Raw genomic sequence first — 21,513 nt, 5'->3', positions numbered from 1 at the left:
CAGCTATCAAAATATATAACATCTTGGGTCTTTTTTTTTTTTGTCAAAAAACAATTGACAGTAAATCATTTTATTTAGAGTCTTCTGATTTCCAAAGCACCTGGATTTCTTCAAAAAACTCAAACTCATTGCCATTATGTAGATACCAACTCACAGCGACCCTGTAGGACAGAGTAAAGCTGCCCCTATGGGTTTACAAGACGGTAACTGTTTATAAGAGTATAGAGCCTCATCTTTCTCTGCCAGAGCTGTTGGTGGTTTTGAACAGCTGACCTGGTGGTTATTAGCCCGATACATAACCAATACCCTTACCGGGGCTCTTTCTGGGATTTCTCCCCCCTTCCACCCCCCCGCCCCTTTTCCTGAATGTCTGAAATTTCTATAACCTTGCTCTGTAGATATTGTAGAGCAAGGCCTCAAACCACTTCAAAGCTGCTCTTGCAAGCACTGAAGGAATGCACAGGGTTACTCCAAACCCAGGCACGCTGGAGGCTTGCAAACATCTTGGGTCTTAAAGGCTTGAAATCAAACAAGAAGCCATCTAGCAGGGAAGCAAATAAACCCAAATGGAAGAAGCACACCAGCCTGTGTGATCATGAGATGTCAATGGGATCAGGCAACCAGTATCAAAAAATCCAAAACAAACAACTATATTGATGTGAAATAGTGTGGGGGGGGCGGGTTGGAGTGGAGATCCAAACTCCATCCGCAGATAATTGGACATCCTCCCACAGAGCTTGTATAAGGAAGGGATGATTCAACCAAGGTGTAGTATAGCCCAGATGAATCACATATCATTCCTCTAGTTCCTGAACACTCCCCCCCCGCGCCCCCCACCCACACACACACTAGCATAACCCAGTTCTTACAAATCTGGGTATACCAGGGAACACATGTTGGCACAGATAAGAACTCCGGACACACGGAATTCAGGAAAGATACATCCCTCAGGAACAGTAATGGGAGTAGCGATACCATGAGGGTAGGGAGGTGGTCCTGGAGGGGGGAAGGGTGAGAAAAGGGAAACCCATCACAAGATTGGATATATCCCCCTCCCCCCAGAAGGGGACAAATAGCAGAAATGTGGTTGAAGAAAGACAATGGATAGTTTAAGATATGAAATAACATTAACAGTCCCCACCCCCAGCCAGTCCTGGGGATTTGGGGCTTGGCTTAAGGGGAGTCCCTCTGGGACATAGGGGTACAGTAGGGTATGCTGCCCCCCCCCAGGGTTTCCCATATGGGCTCAAATAAATTTCTTTCCTTTTGCTTAAAAAAAAAAGAAAAAGAAATAACATTAACAATATATAGTTGATAAAGGATATGCAAGGGTGGGAGGGTGAGGGAGACAAGGGAAAAAAGAGGAGCTTATACCAAGGGCACAAGTAGAAAATGCTTTGGGAATGATGATGGCAACATACGTACAATTATGCTTGATACAATTGATGCATGAAATGGTATAAGAGCTGTAAGAACTCCCAGAAAATGATTAAAAACAGTCTCTTTCTGACATCCAATTTGATCTCTGTCTTTCTTGTCCTTTAATCACCTTTTGCTTATGTAGATAGAATTTTGCTCGATCAAAAACTTTGTCACTGCAAATACCCCTGTTTTTTCCAACAACACAAACAATGAATACCCACGTTTACTTCTCCAGATGAAATACACTCACATCAAATCGAATATATCTGGGGAAAGAGACAATATAGAAGTTAATATAATCAGCTAAAATGAGGAAGAGACCTACTGTGGAACAAACCATCAATTGCTCATATATAAGTTCAGGTTGAAACTAAAGAAACTTAAAACAAGTCCATAATAGCCCAAGTATGGCTTTGAGTGCATTCCAGCTTATTAACAGAGATGAAAAAATTCTCAAGAAAATATATCAGAAAATATCAGAATAGTATACCATGATATGGTCATTCGTACCTTGTATGCAAGGGTGGCTCAACGTTGGAAAAGCAATCAATGAAAGCCACTGTATAAATAAAACGAAAGATAAGAACTACAGTATCATATGAATTGATGCAGAACAGGTATTTGATATCACCCAACAGACATGCTTGATGAAAATACTCCGTAAATGAGAACTAGAATGGAAATATCTCAACAGAATAAAAGCCATATATATAAAATCACTAGCCAACATCTTCTTCAATGGGGAGGAATGAGAGCAGGTCTCCTGCCAAAGGGAACCAGACAAGGATGTGTTTTATCACCATTTTACTCAACATTGTGGTGAATATTTAAGAATGATAAAATATAAAAATAAACTTAACCATAGAAACAAAATCTTGCATAAAGAAAATTATGATACACTGTTATAAGAAATCAAGAGACTTACATAATGCAATAATGTGTCATTCATAATGGATTGAAAGGGCTAATACTGTGAAAACATCAATACTACTGAAAACAATGTGTAAATATAAAACAATTTAGATATACATCCCAATGACTTTTTTATAATTGGGCTCTCAATTTCTGATCTCACTATTATTGCACAGTCAGAGATGAAAAAAGTCAGGTATTGTAAAATGGTAGATCTATACGCCAATGGGACAGAAGGGAGAACTCAGAAATGAGTTTATCTACCTACAGACAACGTACCATAAAGCAGTTTAAAACAGTAAATGAAGAAGTAACAGTCTCTTAAACAAATGGATCTAGAAAAATTGTATCTCCAGTGGCAGAAGAATAAAACAGGATCCATATCTCACCTCATATACAAAATGAACTCAAAATATATTAAACTTAAAAACTAAATGTTAGCTCCAGAGCTATTCAAACCATCAATGAGAAAGGGGATACAAACATGAGTCTAATGCAGGGCATGAACACACAGTTAAACATAATGAAAAAAGCACACACAGAAGAAGACAAGAAAAATGACTAGGACCCACTAAAATTAAAAAGCACGCTTGGTATATCACAAGACATCATCAGAACAGTAAAAAGAGGATGACAGAGTGGGGGAAATTTTTTGACAAGGACACAATGGATTAGGAACTAATGTCTAAAATCTATTAAAAAAACGCCATTCAATATTCAAAGCCCAAAAATAAATTGTCTGACTAGCCTGATTTAAGACTATATGAGGGAAGGAAGAATGATGGATAATCTCAATAAAACAGTATAAGAATAAAGTCATTTCCCAATGAGAAAGGGCTATTTTTGACAAATGGAAAGAAAGAAACACAACAAGGATGGGATACATTGACTTCCGTATTTTATCATTGATCAATTCAAAACTGAGAAATATTGTAATAAAAACTCATAATACCAGTAGAGGCTTTGCCCATGCCCCCATATCTGTCTTCATATCAATTTAGTCTTGCTATTTACCATAGTTACCACTCCCAGATGGTGCAAGGCATTATCGTGTTGGGCTGCTAACTGAACGTTTGAAAACCCCTAATAAAAGGTAGGAGGGAAAATCCCCTTATGATCACCTTAAAAGAAAAGTCTGGTCATCTACTTCTTAAAAAGCAGTACTGACGGATCTAAGGAGCACATTTCTACTTTTACACATGTGAAGTTGCCAGGACCCTAAATCAAATTGCTTTGAAGGCAACTGGCTGTACTTTCAATGCTTCTGATTTCCGACAAGACGTGCACTAGGAACTCCTGCTGTGTTACACTTTATCAAAAAGAGAAAATCAAACCAATTTCCCCAGAATCTTCTGTAGAGGTCAGGCTGATGGAACATTTCGGAGTTTTATTTGACTTTTATTTTGTTGTTTAACTTGATTTTGTCCTTGGTGTTAAATGGCTTTCATGGACTACAATAGATTACATCACGATAAACAAAGACAGATTGAAGTTGTGAAGGATTTTGTTTTGCTTGGATCCATACTCCATGCTTATGGCAGCAGCAGTCGTGAAATCAAACAACATATCGTACTGAGCAAATCTGATGCACAAGACTTCATTAATGTATTGAAGAGCAGCCAGAATGGCACTTTCAAGACTAGCTGTGCTTGACCTAGTCTATGATATTTTCAATTCTTTAATACATATATGCAAAATTTGTATAATGGAGAAGGAAGGCTGAATAAGAATGGATGTATTTTAATTATGGTTTTGGCAAAGTATATTGAAAATATTCTGCAAGAAGAACATACAAATATGTATGGAAAGAAGTATAAACAGGAAGTTCATCAGGATCAAGGATAGGAAGACTTCATCTCTTGTTTTTTGGATGTGTTATCAGAAGAGAATGTCAAGGAAAAGAATGTCATGCTTGGTAAAGCGGAGCATTATTGAAAAAGATTCACAAAGAGGTATATCGACACAATAGCTGCAACAATAGGTGCAAACAAAGCAATGATTGTGAGGATGGTTTATGACTAGACAGATTTTTGTTCTGTTGTGCATGGAGTCATTGAGTGGCAACTGACTGGATGTTACGTAACAACACCAACAACTTAAGAGTAAGGACAGAATTTTAAGAACCAAGTTTATATCATCTATGCTATAATTTCCCCCAAATTACTGGAAAAGTAAGAATCTTCCTAAAGAAAGCAAATTTGTTTATTTTTCATTGGCTGGGTCAAATTTAATATCAATATGTTAACCATGGATAGTATCTTTAAAATTTTCAATATAAAAGGAAATATTCTTATGAAGGAAGGTCAATAGTTCCTAAATATTCAAATTCCACATTGTAAACATTAATTTAGGAAATTCTCTAAGCATATATGTTAATAATTGTGTTTGTCAGGGTACTTTAGAGAAACAAATCCACAGAAACTCATATGTGTGTAAGAAAGAATTTCATATAAGAGTCATTGTACATTATAAAAGCATCTCAACACAGTCCAGTATAAGCCACAAGTCTGATGTTCATCCATATGTCCTATACAAAGTTATAAAGTCCTCTTCCAACTCTCAGAACACAAGAAACGACACTGAATACAGGACAATCACAGGCCTGTGAGTAGAAAGTCTTTGGATCCAGTGGCATTGTAACCAACTCATCACCAGCAGGGGTCTCATGTGGCTCCTCTAGTTCCCAAGGCTGCATCAGGGTAGGCCCATGTGACTTCTCTGGGATGTCTCACAGGGAGTCAGCAGAGAGAGAGAAGTGTCTCCTGCCTCCAGGAAGGAATACAGGATTTCCCAGAACTCTCAGGGGAAGACCATACCCAAATAGAGAATTCTATGGCTGTGATCAAATTGACAGACTAGACTCCACCCCTACACTCAGCCCTCAAATTGACAAATGATTATATAACTACCATAATACTTATCATATAAATATATGTACATTGGTCTCTATCCCTTTTATTATAAATTAATATAATTTACATGCCTATAGTTATAACTATAAATAACGTTTGCCGCCTATTTCTTTCCTCTATTTCCTTTCACCTTCTCCTATCCCACTATCACACTCAACCTCCATTTGGTTCTCAGTATTTCTTCTCAGATGAATTGCTATTGATCAAGCCCCACCCGGCATTATACACCCTCCTCACATTCAATGTTTGACCTCTTGCTATTCCCTTATATCTGAGTTTGTTGACTCCCCATTCCCCCTCCCTGTCACTCCCTCTCTCGTGTCTCCCTGGAACCACCATTCCCGTAGTTTTCTCCTTGGGACTGTTCGTCCTGCCTATTTATATACATAAACATAGGGCAAAAGAGAAATAAATATAATAAAACAAAGAAATAAAATAATATAGATCAAAGTGTGTGTGGGGGGGGGATAGTTCCAGGTCTGTCTACTGACCCTTATGGATGTTTTCTCACCAAGTCTAATAAGGTGCCAAACCCTGTCCCCCAAGTCAGAAGTCTAGTTCCAGGATTCCTTGGGGGCTTGGTTACTTTGCTCCCCTTGCTGCCCAGTTGCACTCCCTTTACAGTTCACCCCACTGTGCTTGGGACAGACCAGGTATACTTTCCGTACAATGTCTCCAGTGCGGTACTCTGTGCAGTTTGGGTCAGTGAGGGACCATGTGTCTCGTGGTGGAGCTGGTCCTACAGTCCTCCCTATCCCCTGGCTGCTCTGCGCAGGCATGTTGTCCCTGAGGCTTAGTGGGCCATGATGAGGACCACTCTCTCTCTCCCTCTTATTTCGGTCCTCTGTGGTCTGGACAGACTAACCTCCCTCCCAGGCTATATATTCAGGGTTGCCCTCTTCTTCTGGGGAGGGGTCAGCATAGCTCGGCTTGGGTCTGGCCCATCGTCCTTTCTGTTAGAGTGCTGCTCCGGGCCAGTGTATTTCCCTCAAGACTTGGCGCTCTGGGATGGGGTGTGGTCCCTCTCTCCCTCTCCTGTGGAGACAAACAATAACCTCCCGTGAGTGTATTAGTGTCCTCTTCTCCATCACCTTAGTTTTCTTTTCTCTTTTCCTGCTTTCCCTTCTCCTTTCCTCTCCTTTCTAGCTGGCAGCCATTTGCAGCCCTTAGTTGGCTCAGACCCTGGCCAAAGTGCCTAGATCTTAACCCAGGATTTATGCCTTAATTGGCGTATCCTCTATGCCTATTGTACTTTTTGAGCTTACTTCAGTGGACTAATATTTTACTTCTCCTTTTGTTCTTGGCTAACTTCAGTTAGCATAATTTCCTCATACTCTTCCCATGAGACAATGTGTTTCATGCGTTAATCACAGCTTTTGAGGGTTGCATAGTACTCCATTATATGTACATACCAGAGTTTTTTAATCCATTCATCAGTTGATGGAAATTTAGGTTGTTTCCAGGTCTTTGAAATTAAAACTTGTTCTTAACTACAAAAGCAAAAGGAAGAAATGATGAAGTCAAATAAATAAACAGATAACTTTAAAGGGAGGGTAGAGAAGACAAAGAAAAACATTGTTATAAAATTTACAAAGACTTAGCATTAGAAAACCAAAAGGGAAGAACATGTTCACCATATCTAAAACTGAAAGAATTGTTTGTTAGGCAGGGTTATCTTGAAAAACATAACAAGGAAACTTATGATTATATATATATATAGGTTTATGCAACAAGAAGTAATATAACAGCTAATTAGTCCACATAGCAGTACAGAGGGTTCAACTCACTTTTGTGGAACAGTGAATAAATATACTGAAGGGCCTTGAACTCAGCAGATTGCTGGTCTAAGGTCAAGGTAGCAGACAGCAGAGTCTTCCCTCAGGCAAGATAAGCAAGGTTGCCCAGCAGGAAGCAGACAGCAGGGTGGGGCATCAACAGTCAGTAGCTCTGGAACTTATCAAAGCAGGCCCTGATTGGATCTGAAACTCAAGAGATGTATGCACCAACAGCATGGTTAAGCAGGTTTAAAAGGCGCCTCAAATCTAGTGACAAGACTCAGGGGTTGGCCTGGCCCACAGGCAGTGAGTGCAGCACATGCTTGAGGCAAAGAACTAGCTCAAGCAACAGCACTCTCGACAGATCACCAGCGAGGAAGAGAGATGGGATGCCTGCTGTGGAAGGTCAAGCTGGAACCTGAGTAAACTCTGCCCACAGGTTCCTATAGAGACCTGGTAGTCACAGTAAACCAAACTATCACAGTCCATTCCCTGACAACTTGTCACTAATTCACAATTCTTTAGCCAAGTATAATTTCCTAACATTTAGGAAATTATTCTCATACCCCATATCGTATAGGTAGCATACATATACATGAAATCACATTGAACCTATTTGTATCTGGTAATATTACACATTGAGTTAGTTTATTGTGCCAACCTGGCTGATAAACACGTGTGCGATGAATTGAAGGGCGGAGGGATACATGACTCGGTGAGCCTTGTCTTTTGAGTTCTCAGGTCTCTTGTTCTCTGATTGTCAGGCCAATGTGTGACTCCCTTTGCTAGGTCTTTGCTTCAGCCTCCAAGGCTCACTTCCTGTGAGACATCCCCAAGGAGCGGCCACATGGACCTACCCCAATGAAGCTCTGGGTGCTGGAGAAGCCTTGTGGAGACCCCTGTCAGCACTGAGATTCTTACACATTCACTAACTCGGCTTTCCTCCTGCAGTCGGCATGATTGTATCTGATTTGTGAGATGGAGGAGGATTTTGTGGACTGGTGTTGGACATATGGGTTAATGTTGGACTTGTGAGATTTGGCAGCACTGGGTTGGGATGTTTTCTTGATGCACATTTAACCTTTATATAAAAGTCTCTCTTAGACATGGGTTTCTGTGGATTTGTTTCTCTAAAGTACCCAGACTAACACAGACATGAACAAAGGAAAGATATTCATTAAGCATATATAAAGAAGATATACTAATAATCACAAATCTCACCTTTGCAATTGAACACATTGTTGTAACTGATAGGTAGAACTACCTTCTTCCACTGACCACCTGTATTTATTTTGCCCTCAGCCAGCACCTCAGCTGGCCATGGTTCTCTGCCTGGTAGGGTTTTGGTCCTTAGAAGTCTTGTCAGTATTGAGTTGCTTTAGTTTTCCATTAACTTTAATCACAAGGCACAGTAGTACTAAGATCTGGCCTAGGGGATCTCCTAGATTCCAGGGATATTCTTATTTACCTCCCAATCCAATTTCCCTTTGGAAATCAGGATCAATTACACTACTCACTAAAGTGACACCCTTATTTACCTATTGGCTCAAAGGCATGAGGAGCCAAAAATGGCCAGAGGCCATTCTTAGCTGCCAGTACAGTGGAATCAGTGATGGATTTTTAGGTTTGAGTCTTCCTTCCTTTAGAACTAGGACCTCTAGGCTGGAAGAGCATAGGGCTGCTGGAACAGAAAGCAAAAATATGGCAAGTGGATAGCTAGGAGTAATAGTGAGTGGTGCCACTCCAGCTTCTACCCTTTGGTTCCTGTACCCATGAATCCTGGCTACTGGAGACACAACACCATATATTGATCGCTGGTTTAGAGCATTTATAACTTCCTGGAGAACACTGTCCCACCCCTACAAGGTGTTGTCACCTAGCTGGCACTGTAATTGTGTCTTTAGGAGGCCATTCCATTGTTCTATCAAGCAATTTTCTTCAGGATGATGAGGAACATGATACGACCAGTGGATTCCATGGACATGGGCCCATTGCCACACTGCATTTGTTGTGAAGTGAGTTCCTTTATCTGAAGCAATGCTATGTGGGATGTCATGCCAGAGGATAAGGCATTCTGTAAGTCCACGAATAGTAGTTTGGGCAGAAGCATTGTGTTCAGGGAAGGCAAATCCATATCCAGAGTAGGTGTCTATCCCAGTAAAAACAAAATGCTGCCCCCTCCAAGATGGAAATGGTTTTACATAATCAACCTGCCACTAGGTTGCTCTCCCCGCAGAATAAGTACCATATCTTGGACTCAGTATTGACTCCTGCTGCTGGCAGTTGGGCCACTCAGCAGTGAGCAGTGGCAGAGGTCAAGTCAGGCTTGGTGAGTGGAAGTCCATGTTGCTGTGCCCATGCATAACCTCCATGCCTGCCACCATGCCCACTTTGTTCATGTGCCCCTTGGTAAATGACAGAGGTGGTGCAGGGAAGAGAAGGGATAGTCTCCACAGTGCGTGTCATCTTAACCACTTGATTCTACAGTCCTCCTCTTCAGAGGTAACCATTTGGTGAGCATTCACACGAGACACTGTTATATTTACTTTCTTTGCCCTTTCAGAGATGTCTGTCCACATACCTCTTCCCCACACCTCCTTGTCACCAATTTTCTAATCATGTTCCTTCCAATTCCCTGACTATCCAGTTAAGCCATTAGGCACTAACCATGAATATAATCTCACATTTGGCCCTTTCTCCTTCCAGGCAAACTGAATGGGCCAGTGCACTGCTCAGAGTTCTGCCCATTGAAAGGATTTCCCTTCAGTACTGCCATTCAAGGAGACCCCAGAAAGGGGATGTACTATGGATGTTGTCCCCTTCTGAGTGACATCTGCATATCATGCAGAGCCATCAGTAAACCAAGCATGATTTTTGTTCCTCAATTAACATATTGTAAGAAACTTCTCAAGAGGCCATGGGTACAGACTGGGAGAAGGAAGGGACTGTGACAGGACTATATACTGGGTATTTGGACCACTACTTAATGCAGCTTACTTGTACCTTCAGGTCCTGCTTTGTCCCAATCTTATAAATACCACTTCCACTTAACAATGGAGTGTTACTGTGCACGTCCAGATTTATGACTCTGTGAGTCAGAAAATACCCAGTTCAGGATTGTCAACTTAGGACTCATGGTGACTTGGTGACCCATGGTGAGACATTCAGTCTCCAGTAAGGCCCACTAACAGGACAACAACTGTTTTCTTTACAAAATGGGAGTACTTGTTTGCAGAGGATGGCAAAACTTTGCCCCCAAATCCCAAGGGTCTATGCTGTGATTCACCAATAGGAGTCTGCTAAATACTCCATACTGCATCTCTATCTGCAACTGACAGCTCTAGCATCATTGGGCCAGCTGGATCACATTGTCCTAATGGCAAAGCAGCTGGCATGGCAGCCAGAATCTTTTGTGGAAACTTTTATTGTTCTGGGCCCCACTCAAAATGGGCAGTCTTTCACATCCCTTGATAAATATGCCAGGGTAGAACACCCAAGTGTGGATATGTTGCCTCCAAAATCCAAAGAGGCCCACTTGGCTTTGTGCCTCCTGTTTAGTTGTTGGGGAGGGGGCCCAGATGCAATAGCTTATCCCTCAAATTAGTAGGAATGTGTCGACATGTCCCACACCACTGGACCCCTGCCAATTTTAATGAGGTGGAAGATGCCTGAATCTTCATTGGGTTGATTTCCCACACTATGGTATGCAGATGCTGTACCTATGAATCTAGAGCAGTGGTTTTCAAACTTCCTCATGCAGCAACACTTTAATGCAATTCCTCGTGTTGTGGTGGTGACCCCATATGTGGGCAGATCTTCATGTGGGTGGGCCCACCTGGAGCCAGATAGAGGAGTGATGTCTTGGTTCCTAAGAACATGGGAAATATGGTCTTAGGTGACCCCTTTGAAAGGGTTGTTCGACCCCCAAAAGGGTCGTGACGCACAGGTGGAGAACTGCTGATCTAGAGTCTTTGATATATCTTCCTTAGTGAGTCAAATCAGCATAATGTCATCAATTATAAGGGAACAGTGTGACATTCTATGGAAGAGACAGGTGATCAAGGTCCCTCTGGACTAAATTATGGCACAGGGCAGAAGAGTTGATGCACCCCTGGGAAAACGTGTGAAAGTGTATTGCTGCCCCTGTTAGCTGAAGGCAAACTTTCTGGAGATCCTTTGAGACTGGTATTGAGAAGAAAGCATTGGTCAAATGAATAGGTTCCTACAAAATACCAGGAGAAGTATTAATTTACTCAAGCAATGAAACCACATATGGGACAGCAGCTACAATTGGAGTTACCACCTGGTTTTGTTTATGATAATCCACCATCATTCTACAAGATCCATCTGTTTATTTGTTTGTTTTGTTTTACAGACTCAATAGTCGAGTTAAACGGGGATGTGGTAAAACTCACACTTCTGCATCTTTCCAGGCTTTGATGGTGGCACTAATCTCTGCAGTCCCTCCAGGAATGGGGTATATCTTTTGGTTTACGATTTTCCTAGGCAATATTAGTCCTAATAGTGTCTGCTTGGCCTTTCCTATAATGATAGCCCTTATTGCACATTTCAGGGATCTAATATGGGGATTCTGTCAGTTACCAAGTGTGTTGATCTGGGTTGACCCTAGAAACAAATTCATAGACACTCATATGTTTATAAGAAAGGGCTTCATACATATGAGCAATTAATTAATGAGAGAATATCCCAGCCCAGTCCAGATCAAGTGCATAATTCCCATATGTCTGATACCAATCTATGTATTCCTCTTCAGACTCATGCAACACATGCACTGACAACAATTGCAGGAAGATCTCAGATTAGTGGGTGGAAAGTATTGTGGATCCAGCGGCGGTATAAGCATCAGCTCTGGCAGGGGTCTCTACGTGGTTCCCCCAGATCAGGACACTAACGTAGCTCCATTGTCAGCTGCATTGTGTCACGGGGAGTGAGAATGTGTCCTCCCTTCAGTGTTCTATTTATCACTTAGTGCTTCCAAATGAGGTCATCAAGCTGTGACCTTATTGACAGCTTAAATTCCACTCTTTCACTTGTAAGTCTCAAATTGACAAGAGATTATGTAACTAACTACCACAGTAAGGATGTCTATTCCAATGACACGTCATGGAACTAGGACAATGATGACTGCATGGGTTCAGGGGTCCACTTGACCCACTGTGAGGTGTACCTGAGCTAAAACTCCATTAATAACTAGACCTCCATATGCCCCCACTCTGACTGGTGGGCCTTCAAAACATTTGGGTCTCCTGGGATTAGTGTCAACTCAGAGCCAGTGTACGGTAAACCTCAAACACCATTATTGAAAGATTAGATGAGAAAAACATTAAATGACAAAGAAAATACAAAAATAAAATGGAGCACAGATTCATGCACTAAAAAGCAGTACTTGACATTCCAACAGGTAGCACATGATCAAGAATCAATGACACTGAACAAAGACATCTAAGCTTCATGGAAAGCAACAACTTTCCAAGAATTGATGGACTATCAATTGAAATGTTTCCACAAACTGATAAAGCAGTGGAAGGGCTTACTGACGTATGCCTATAAAGTTGGAAGACAGTTACGTAGTAAACTGAATGGAAGAGATCCATATTTGTACCCATTCCATAAAAGGTGACCTAACATAATACACAAATTGTTGAACAATATCATTAGTTTCTGAAGATCACCTGACAACAGTTGCAGTAGTACATTGGTGGGAAGTTGACAGAAATTCAGGCCTGATTCAGAAGAGGATGTGCATCAAGGGATATAATTGATGATATACAATGAACCTTGGCTGAAAGAGAAAATTACAAACAATTTTATTTCTGTCTTCCTGAATATATCCAGGCATTAAATTGTGTGTTTCCTAACACACTATTGACAGCCGTGAGAAGGATAGGGCTTCCAGAACACTTCACTCTGCTCGTTCAAAATTTGTACATGGATTAAGAGTCAGTTGTGTAAAGAGAGCAAGGGCTTAAACGCTAGCAAGATCTGCTCAATGATTGTACCCTCTCCTTATACTTCTTCAGTCTGATGTTGACCAGATGGGCTAAAGAAACAGATTCAGGGACACTCATGTTTGTCTAAGAAAGAGTGTTGTATGAAGGAGCAATTGTGTTTCCATAAAACATCTCAGCTCAGTGCAGATCAAGTCCCTACATCCAACACCAGTTCCTAAGTCCCTCTTCAGACTCACACAGCACAGCAATGATACAAAATACAGGAAGATCACAGGTCATTGGATGCAAAATATTGTGGATCTAGTGGCAAATGACACCTCTCCCAGGCTCCCGCAGGTCTCAGCATGGCTCCATGTGGCTTGCCAACAGGAAGGTGAACTCAGAGAGAGGGAGGCTGGACTCCAGAGAACCATTTGTCTCGGTCGTCTTCCAACAAGCTTCGACCTGGTTGACAAGCTAAATCCACCCACATGTTCCTAGGGGAGCCATGCTAACACACACACAAAAAAACTATCACAAATCTCTATGCTGATAAAATAACCAGAAAATCTGGATTGTAGGAAGAAGAATGTGGCATTGGCTTGGAAGACCTATGACATGCAGGTGAAACAACAGTGCTCGCTGGAAATGAAGAGGACTTGAAGTACCAAGTGATGAAGTTCAAGGAGTATAGTCTTCAGTAGGTTAACAAAAGCCCAAATCTTCACAACTGGACCAATAGGTAACATCATGATAATGGAGGAAAGACTGAAGTTCTCAAAGACTTTTGTCTTGCTTAGGTCCACAATCAATGTACATGGTAACAGCAGTTAACAGATCAAAAAATAAATTTCATTGGACAAATCTTCTGCATAAGACCTTTGTAAAGTGTTGAAAAGCAAGGAATTATTTTGAGGTCTGAGGAGTATCTGATCTAATCCATGGTGTTTTTAATCACCTCATATGCATGTGAAGTTGGACTTTGAATAGGAAGAAAAAAGAACCATTCATACATTTGAAATATGCTGTTGGCATAGAATATTGGAAACACCATGGGCTGCCAAATGAACAAACAAATCTGTCTTGCAAGAAGGACAGCCAGGATGTTTCTTTTAATCAAGGATGGTGAGACTTCATCTCATGTACTTTGGATATACTATCAGAAGAAACCTGCCCCTGGAAGTGGCTAGAATTCATGAAAAAGCAGAGGCAAAGCCAAAGAGGACGTTCCTAGACAAGATGAACTGACACCGTGGCTGCAAAAATGTCTCACCTTCAAACGGCTCACCTTTAAAAATGACCGTGGCCTTGGCACAGGGCTTGTGGTCTTTGCTCTTTGTACACTCAGTCGCTATGAACAACAACAAACTGGACAGCACCTAATAACGACCCAATACTCATAAATATTACTGGGCTGTTCTTTTCTAGTCTGGTAGTGTTTTGTCCTGATTTTGATATTAAGAATATGCTCGCTTTATAAAGTGAGTTCAAGAGTTTATTGTCCCATTCTATAATTGAAAATTTTAATGTGTGTTAGGCTGGATTGTCTAAGGTAACAACGCAATGATACTCATCCTTTTTACAGGAATGAATTTAATATCAAGAAGTAATTTTATATCAAGAAGATACACCAATCCAGTTCAACTCAAGTCTAAAATCCAGTGTGAGCCAAGGGCCTTTTCAGACTTCAGTAGCTACAGGGCAATCATGAAGAATGGTGAAGCAGGATACAGGAAAAGCAGAAGCTAGTGTCTGAAGAATCACATGAATCCAAAGTTAGTGATACATGGCAGGCACCAACGACCCTCAGGGTCAGGTGGCCCACATGCCTTTGGAGGCAGGCAGAGGCCCAACAAGCAGGAACATAAGATGAGAGGGAAGGGTACAGTTTTGGCCTAAATAAGAAGGCCACAGCCCCAGAAGGCATCATCAGGGTGTCATCTGCCAGTCAGGTTAAATCTTACTTATGCATTTTCTTACATATCCAAGTTGACATAAAATCATTCAACTACTACGTAAGCTTTATTTCATCAACTATCCAGTAGTTTTCAAGGAGTATTGTTTGGTTTACATGTATCTGTTTTCCTCCTTGCTCTTCCTATTGCTGACTGCTAAATTTATTGCATTGTGGTTTACAAAAAATGATTGCAGCATCTCAGTGTCTTTGAATGCATTATAGTTTGCGCTGTGCTCTAGCGTGTTGTCTATTAGATGGATTTTGGCATGCACACTGGAAAGGAATAGATATTGTGCTGTTGTTGATTGAAGTGTTCTGTGTATGTCTAAGAGGTTAGGTTGATTAATTGTGTTCTTTGGTGACTTCTTTTCTTCCCAATGATCTCCTTTTCCTTAAGAGTGATTAAACACTTTCACTATTATTATTTTATTTTCTATTACTCTCATCTTTTAAAATAGTATTATTAATATATTTTGAAGTTTTTCTGATACAATGATATTTTAATCACACGTATACTTGTTCAATTGTTTAATACCTTTAATCATTATGTAATGCACTTCTTTGTCTCTCATGATGGATTTTGCCTTGATGCTTATTTGATCAGATATTAATTTTTCCACTTCTGCTACTTTTTACTGCCATTTGCTCTTTTTTTTAAAATCCTTTCACTTGTAGTACATCTTTATTCTTTGTGCCTAAGCTTTGGTTATTTTAAACATGATACTGATTGCTCATGTTTTCTTCTCCAGTTGGCTATCCTGACTTATGTATTTAATCTATTTACAGTCAATGCTGTATGAAACAAAACTGACTTATTCCATGCTTCAGTCTCCTCCCAGTATGGTGGATACACCTTCTTTTGTCTTTCTTTTTCCAGTACTCAGTCTTCATAATGTGGAAGATTTAGTCCACTTAGAATTCCATTGTCATAAGATTTCAAGCATCCGTTGTTTTCATTTTTATTGTTGTTGTTGGTTTTATCTTTTTTCTTAAAAAGGAATTTTCTAGCATGTGTCTAAGTATCCATCTTTACCCAGAAGAAGTCAATAGTTGGTCTTTGGACACAGAGAAATACTGAATAACTTTAATTTTCTAACAACTAAGGGCCAATTAGAATGATCTGCATATTGTTCTTGTACTAGAGAAAAGACTTTTAAATATGTCTCTAAAATAATCTAGTAAATGTTTTATTTCCATTGAAATATGATCATCTTATTCACCTTCTCTAAATCTTTAAAAATTTTGCTAAGACCCTTTTGCTTAGGCAGAATATTATTCAAACTAGCAATATATATATAGTTTTTGTTGTTGAGGGAACATATTTATTCTTAATGTTTTGAGTGAGAAGTTTCCTAAACAACAAAAAAAATCAATGAAATTAATTCATTCATAATAACTGATTCAGATACATGCTTTTATTCCTTTATAGCTATCCTCAGGGTGTCATTACTACTATTTTAAGAATGAAGAACAAATGTTCAAAAGAAATATATTAAACTGAAGAATTATTATATAATTGGGATCTTTAGAAAAAATAATAATTATAATTTGCATCCAGAGATTGAAGTTAGCTCAATAATAATCCTCCATATATTTTCTATTTGTCTTCTTTTTCCTATTGAGAAACACAATTCTTTAACATCCTGTGGGACACAGCCAAAGTAAATATGTGATTATTGCTAATATGAGGGCATCCCTGTGGATCACCAGATTGAAGACACCAATTACTCACTATGACTCATCTATAAAAATGAATCTTTCCAAAGAAGCCATAGCACCCTTTTAAACTAGAAAATACAAAATATATGTATATCCAAGCATGCATAAATAAGTTGTATTTTATCTATAGATGACTTGCTACTAAGAAAAAAGCATTACTCTTACTTCCTTCTAGCAAGAAATCTTTAATTAATAAAATGATAGAGAGATCTCTGACAAGACAACCACACATGACTATAAAACGGTTTCCTTGTTCTCCTCAAGGAAATATCTATGCAAATATAACATAAGTTGATATGAATAAAGTTCAATTTCATTATTCTTTGTCAGCCCAGGTGACACAATGGGCTTACAGTTTGGTTCTTTCTAACTTACAAAGTAGTAGAGCTTTTCTCACAAAACTTTAGATGCTGCCTGTAGACTCATTTGCTCTTTCTTTATATAGAAGAGCATTCCATTATCGATCCACTTAGTGCCTTCACTTGTCTTACTGGAGTTGAGTTTATATCTCGTGTTTGCATGACAATTCTTCAGTGACTAACCTGGGGACCATTAAACATCTTTGTTTTTATTTCATAGTATGATTAGAAGATGAGAAAATGAATATTCCATGTTTTCCATTAGCATATTTCCCCCCCCAAAGGCATGTTGTTAATTTGTATCATTTATAGATTGTTCTGTCTTAAATAGTATCTTCCTTTGAGGAATAATTACTCTCAAAATAAGAGTACAGGTTCTGTATGAATAACCTGAAATATAACATTTCTTACCTGGAAATGAATTTTGTTTGTTTCTATCTTTACAAAATCATGTGTCACTTGATGTGATGTCCTACTATGCACCCCTACATGGAGATTTCCATGAAAGGTGCTCCTGATAGATTTGTCAATTCAAGTCCAGAGCTGCACAATCCATTGCTCAAGGGCACAGCATTGTCTAATTCAGTATTAATGTTTTAAATGCCAATGACAGTTCTTTTCTTTCAGGCATTCCATTTGGTCTAATTGAGCTTGGCTAACCTTTTCTCTCTGACACAACAACTTTCTGTGCATGTCAGGAGGGAGCTTTATAAATATTTATTGAATAAAATAGCTTGTTTGGTTATGAAATGAGTTTAGAGCAAGAACGAGGCAAAAAAAAACCGCTTAACTTTCTGGTGTGGAAAATGTGAACTGGGAAAATGTCCAACATCAAACTTTAAATATTAACTCATTTGTGTGTGTGTGCGTGTGTTTGTATGTGTGTTCAACTTTATATAGTGCTTATTAGAACTACATTTGTCAGTATCTTGTAAAATGCTAATTTGTGGGTGAAAACCTGTCCATGTATATTCTTTCATTCACTTTTTATTCACTTATTACTAAAACAATTTCTAAGATTGTTTGCATTGGGGCAGCTAGATTAGAAATCCAGGGACACTCATATTAGTGTATATGTATGTGAAAGAGTTTTATACCAAGAATAATCATAAATCCATAACATGTCACAGCTAAACCCAACTCAAGTCCATAAATCTAATACTAGTTCATTAGTTCCTCTTCAGACTCATACAGCCACGTGAAATGATGCCAAATGAAGGAAGATAATAGATGGCTGTGTACAGATTGGATCCAAGGTTGGTGGAAACATTGTAGGACTTCGGTGGCTTTCAGGGTGGCCAGCAAGCAGGAAGGTGAAGGGTGAGAGAGACAGAGAAGGGGAAGGTCACACTCCCATGGAGACAGCATCAGATTGAGTCCTGATTGACAGGTTTGGCTCTACCTCTAGCCAGGAGTGTCTAGTTGACATAAAATCACTCAATTACCACATTATATTAAAATAACTTAAAAACATATCCACAACATATTTTTAAAATAAATTAGAAGAAATAAGAAAATATCATACATTCAGGGGTGGGTTTTATAAAAATTACTTTCTGAAAACATAACTACAGTTTTATGAGAGTTTTAATCTGGACATGGAGCTTGCTCAACCAATTCAAAGAAAGAATGCCTTGCGCTTACTGTCCTGAGTTTCTGTATAGTGAAAACCAACTTGTTTACTAGAAAAAGCAATTTTCACTGACTATGAACCCTATTGAAGAATTTTCTTTGGCTGTTCTATATTATATAAAATATTATTTTCCATATTGAAATACAACATTGAACTGTGGCTTTTACTCTGTGGTTAAAGGAGCTGAGGTGAACCATCTGCGTAATTTGTTTTGTTCAACTAAAAGCCCATATTGGTTTGCAGAAGAGCATGCTTGTGGTTGATGGCAACTGATCCCCTTATTACTGTGCCTTTTGAAATGTTTGTCCTTGCATGCTCCTCACTGGTTGCACCCCTTAGGGTAAAATTCACCTTGTTCAATCAATTTGAAAGAACAATGTCTACCTTTTTTAAAGAACACTATTTGATCAATTATTTTTGAAATTTAGACAACCCTTGCATGATAAGGTTATGTTAAACACGGTGTTCTCGTTCCTTGACTTATATACTACTATAGAAGCTTCTTCTGCAAGGCATTGTATAATAAATTCTCATGCTAATGGAGCTCTGATTAATTTTTCTTCTTTGATAGAACAGTGGTTCCTGACATATCATCAGCAATCAAATGTCTTTGTGAAATGAAACAACACATTTTAAAAAAAACATTACCACAATCTTATTGCTTTGTTATGTCCAACTACTTTTTCTGAAGTCACTGCCTGTAGCTAATAAGATTTGTTCTTGGAAATACCAAAGTTTTAAAATGTGCTTCCCTTTTCCTTTGAGGGTAGCTTATTTCTTTGTACTGCTCACATATTGGTGTTTTGGTCTATACATTGAAGGATCAAGTCTACATTTACCTATGTGAGTGAAGTTAGCAAAAAAAAAAAAAGAGATGATCCCTTGACTTCTTCTGGAAGATGCCAGTAACTCATGTAGGAGCTGAACTTTGAAAATCAAGTTTGTGCATTTTGTTGCTTTATTTCACAGATTACAGTGACTCAGGACAAATCAATCTTTTCAACATTAGCACCCATATAAAACACAGATTTCTTTGAACTACGTAGAAAAGAGTGCAAAGCTACAAGACAGCATAAGCTTGTGAAATTCCTGGATTTTAAATGAAGAAATTGGAGGGCTTGTGGGAGACAACTACTTATCTTTGAGTTGAGAGATATAAATTTCTGTACTTGTCTCATTTTAAATGTCCCATGTTCACAGACAGGACTATACCGGGATTTATTTAAGGAAGTTTTCAGAGATCAATGAGATATGGCCTTGGCCTTCCAGGCTTTCACTGTGTAATTTCACAATATAAAGCCCTCATCAAGGTAGCTGAAATCAAGCCCACAGCTATTGTCTTAATTTTAACACATAGTGAACCCATAGGATAGAGTAAAACTGCTCCTTAGAGTTTCTGAAACTATAAATCTTTATGGGAGCAGATATCCTCTTCTTTCAGAGGGATTGTGGGTTTGCACCACAAAAAAATGTTTCTCATCAGCTTTTAACAATATAGTGACTTCTCCTTAAGTACGCTATAGAGCATCTCTGTGAACTATGTTATCTCCATTGATATTCGTGTCCCTGAGACTATGTTTCTGATGCCCAGCTTCATCAATTCATTCCCTAGAGGCTTTTGGTTCTGTCTCCAAAGTAGCCCTAACTTGGATCGCCATGTGCTTCAGCACAGTCACGGATAGCTGTGCAGCAATGATGAATGAGCACATACAAACGCCTTGTCTATATTCTTGCGCTCATACCACTACCCGCCTTCCCACATTTCTCCATCCAGCCACTCATTGATCGTTATTATCACAGAGTTGACTGTGTAGATGACAGTATTGATGCCTCTGTCAATGCTGTGAAGGAGATTGCTTCAACTTTCTTGTGAATGGATCAACTATGAGGGTGTGGGAAAGGTGAGAAACATAAGATGACTTCTAAGCCATGAGCTGTGAAGGTGAGGGAATGTTTTCATGTTTTTCAATGTCATCAGGTAGACTTTGCCTTATTGCATCCCTAGTGCACGATAGAAGAAAACATTTTCTAATCCTTCACCGTGCGTGCACTAATTGTTATGTTCGTAGTTATTGTTTCAGTATCTGTACCATTCCATCCTCAACAGGATGGAATGACCCTATATTTTGCATCTGTCTATGTGCTGGCCCTCCCGGGTGACGTGCAAAGTGCTTGAAATCTCACCATCCTTTCTCTCCAATTAGCGCTCTGGTTGCACTGCTTCTGACTGACATGTGTTTGTTGCTCAGCAGTCCTTGCTTGGACATTCCTCACCATCACCATCAATTCTTCTCTGGTCTTTCTGATTGACTGTTCAGCTTAGCATGGATATGAGGTGATTGAAAATATGTTGGCTTGGGTCAGGCGCACCATAGTACTCAAAATGACATTGTTTAATACTTTTTAATACTTTAAAGAGGTTTTTTGCAGCAAATATTATCAATCCAATGCAGTTTTTGAATTTCTGACTGCTGTATCCATTGGTGTTGGGTTTAGAGCAGAGCAAAACAAAATTGTTGATCAATTCAAATTTAACCCCATTTATTATGATTCTGTTTATTGGTACAGTTTTGAGAACTTTGTTTTAATTATGCTGAAGTGTAAGCCACATTAAAGGCTATAATCTTTGGTCTGTTTCAGTAAGTGAAGGAATCTTCCCTCACTCTAGGAAATGGTCATTAGTTAAAGATAAACCTAAGACTATTGATGGTCTAGGATGCTGGACTATATGAAGAAGAATGTGGCATTAGGTTTGGAAGAAGGCTTGGTAACAACCTGTGATATGCAGATGAGAAAGTCTTGATTGATGAAAGTGAAGAGGACTTGAGGCATCTGCTGATGAAGATCAGGGACTGCAGCCTTCAGTGTGGATT

The 21,513-nt window shown here is 39.3% G+C and overlaps 1 non-coding gene across 1 annotated transcript; it reads right to left on the bottom strand.

Annotated features, from left to right (window-relative positions):
* Positions 1-364: 364 nt before the first annotated feature.
* Positions 365-499, bottom strand: LOC142441551 (small nucleolar RNA SNORA9). The gene has a single exon (XR_012782922.1). It is a non-coding gene; the product is annotated as a small nucleolar RNA SNORA9 (small nucleolar RNA).
* Positions 500-21,513: the final 21,014 nt, after the last annotated feature.

Source organism: Tenrec ecaudatus, chromosome 2, assembly GCF_050624435.1.
Source record: "Tenrec ecaudatus isolate mTenEca1 chromosome 2, mTenEca1.hap1, whole genome shotgun sequence".
NCBI lineage: Eukaryota > Metazoa > Chordata > Mammalia > Afrosoricida > Tenrecidae > Tenrec > Tenrec ecaudatus.
The sequence above is the reverse complement of the archived record's forward strand: the minus strand, read 5'-3'. Positions and strand labels throughout refer to the sequence as shown.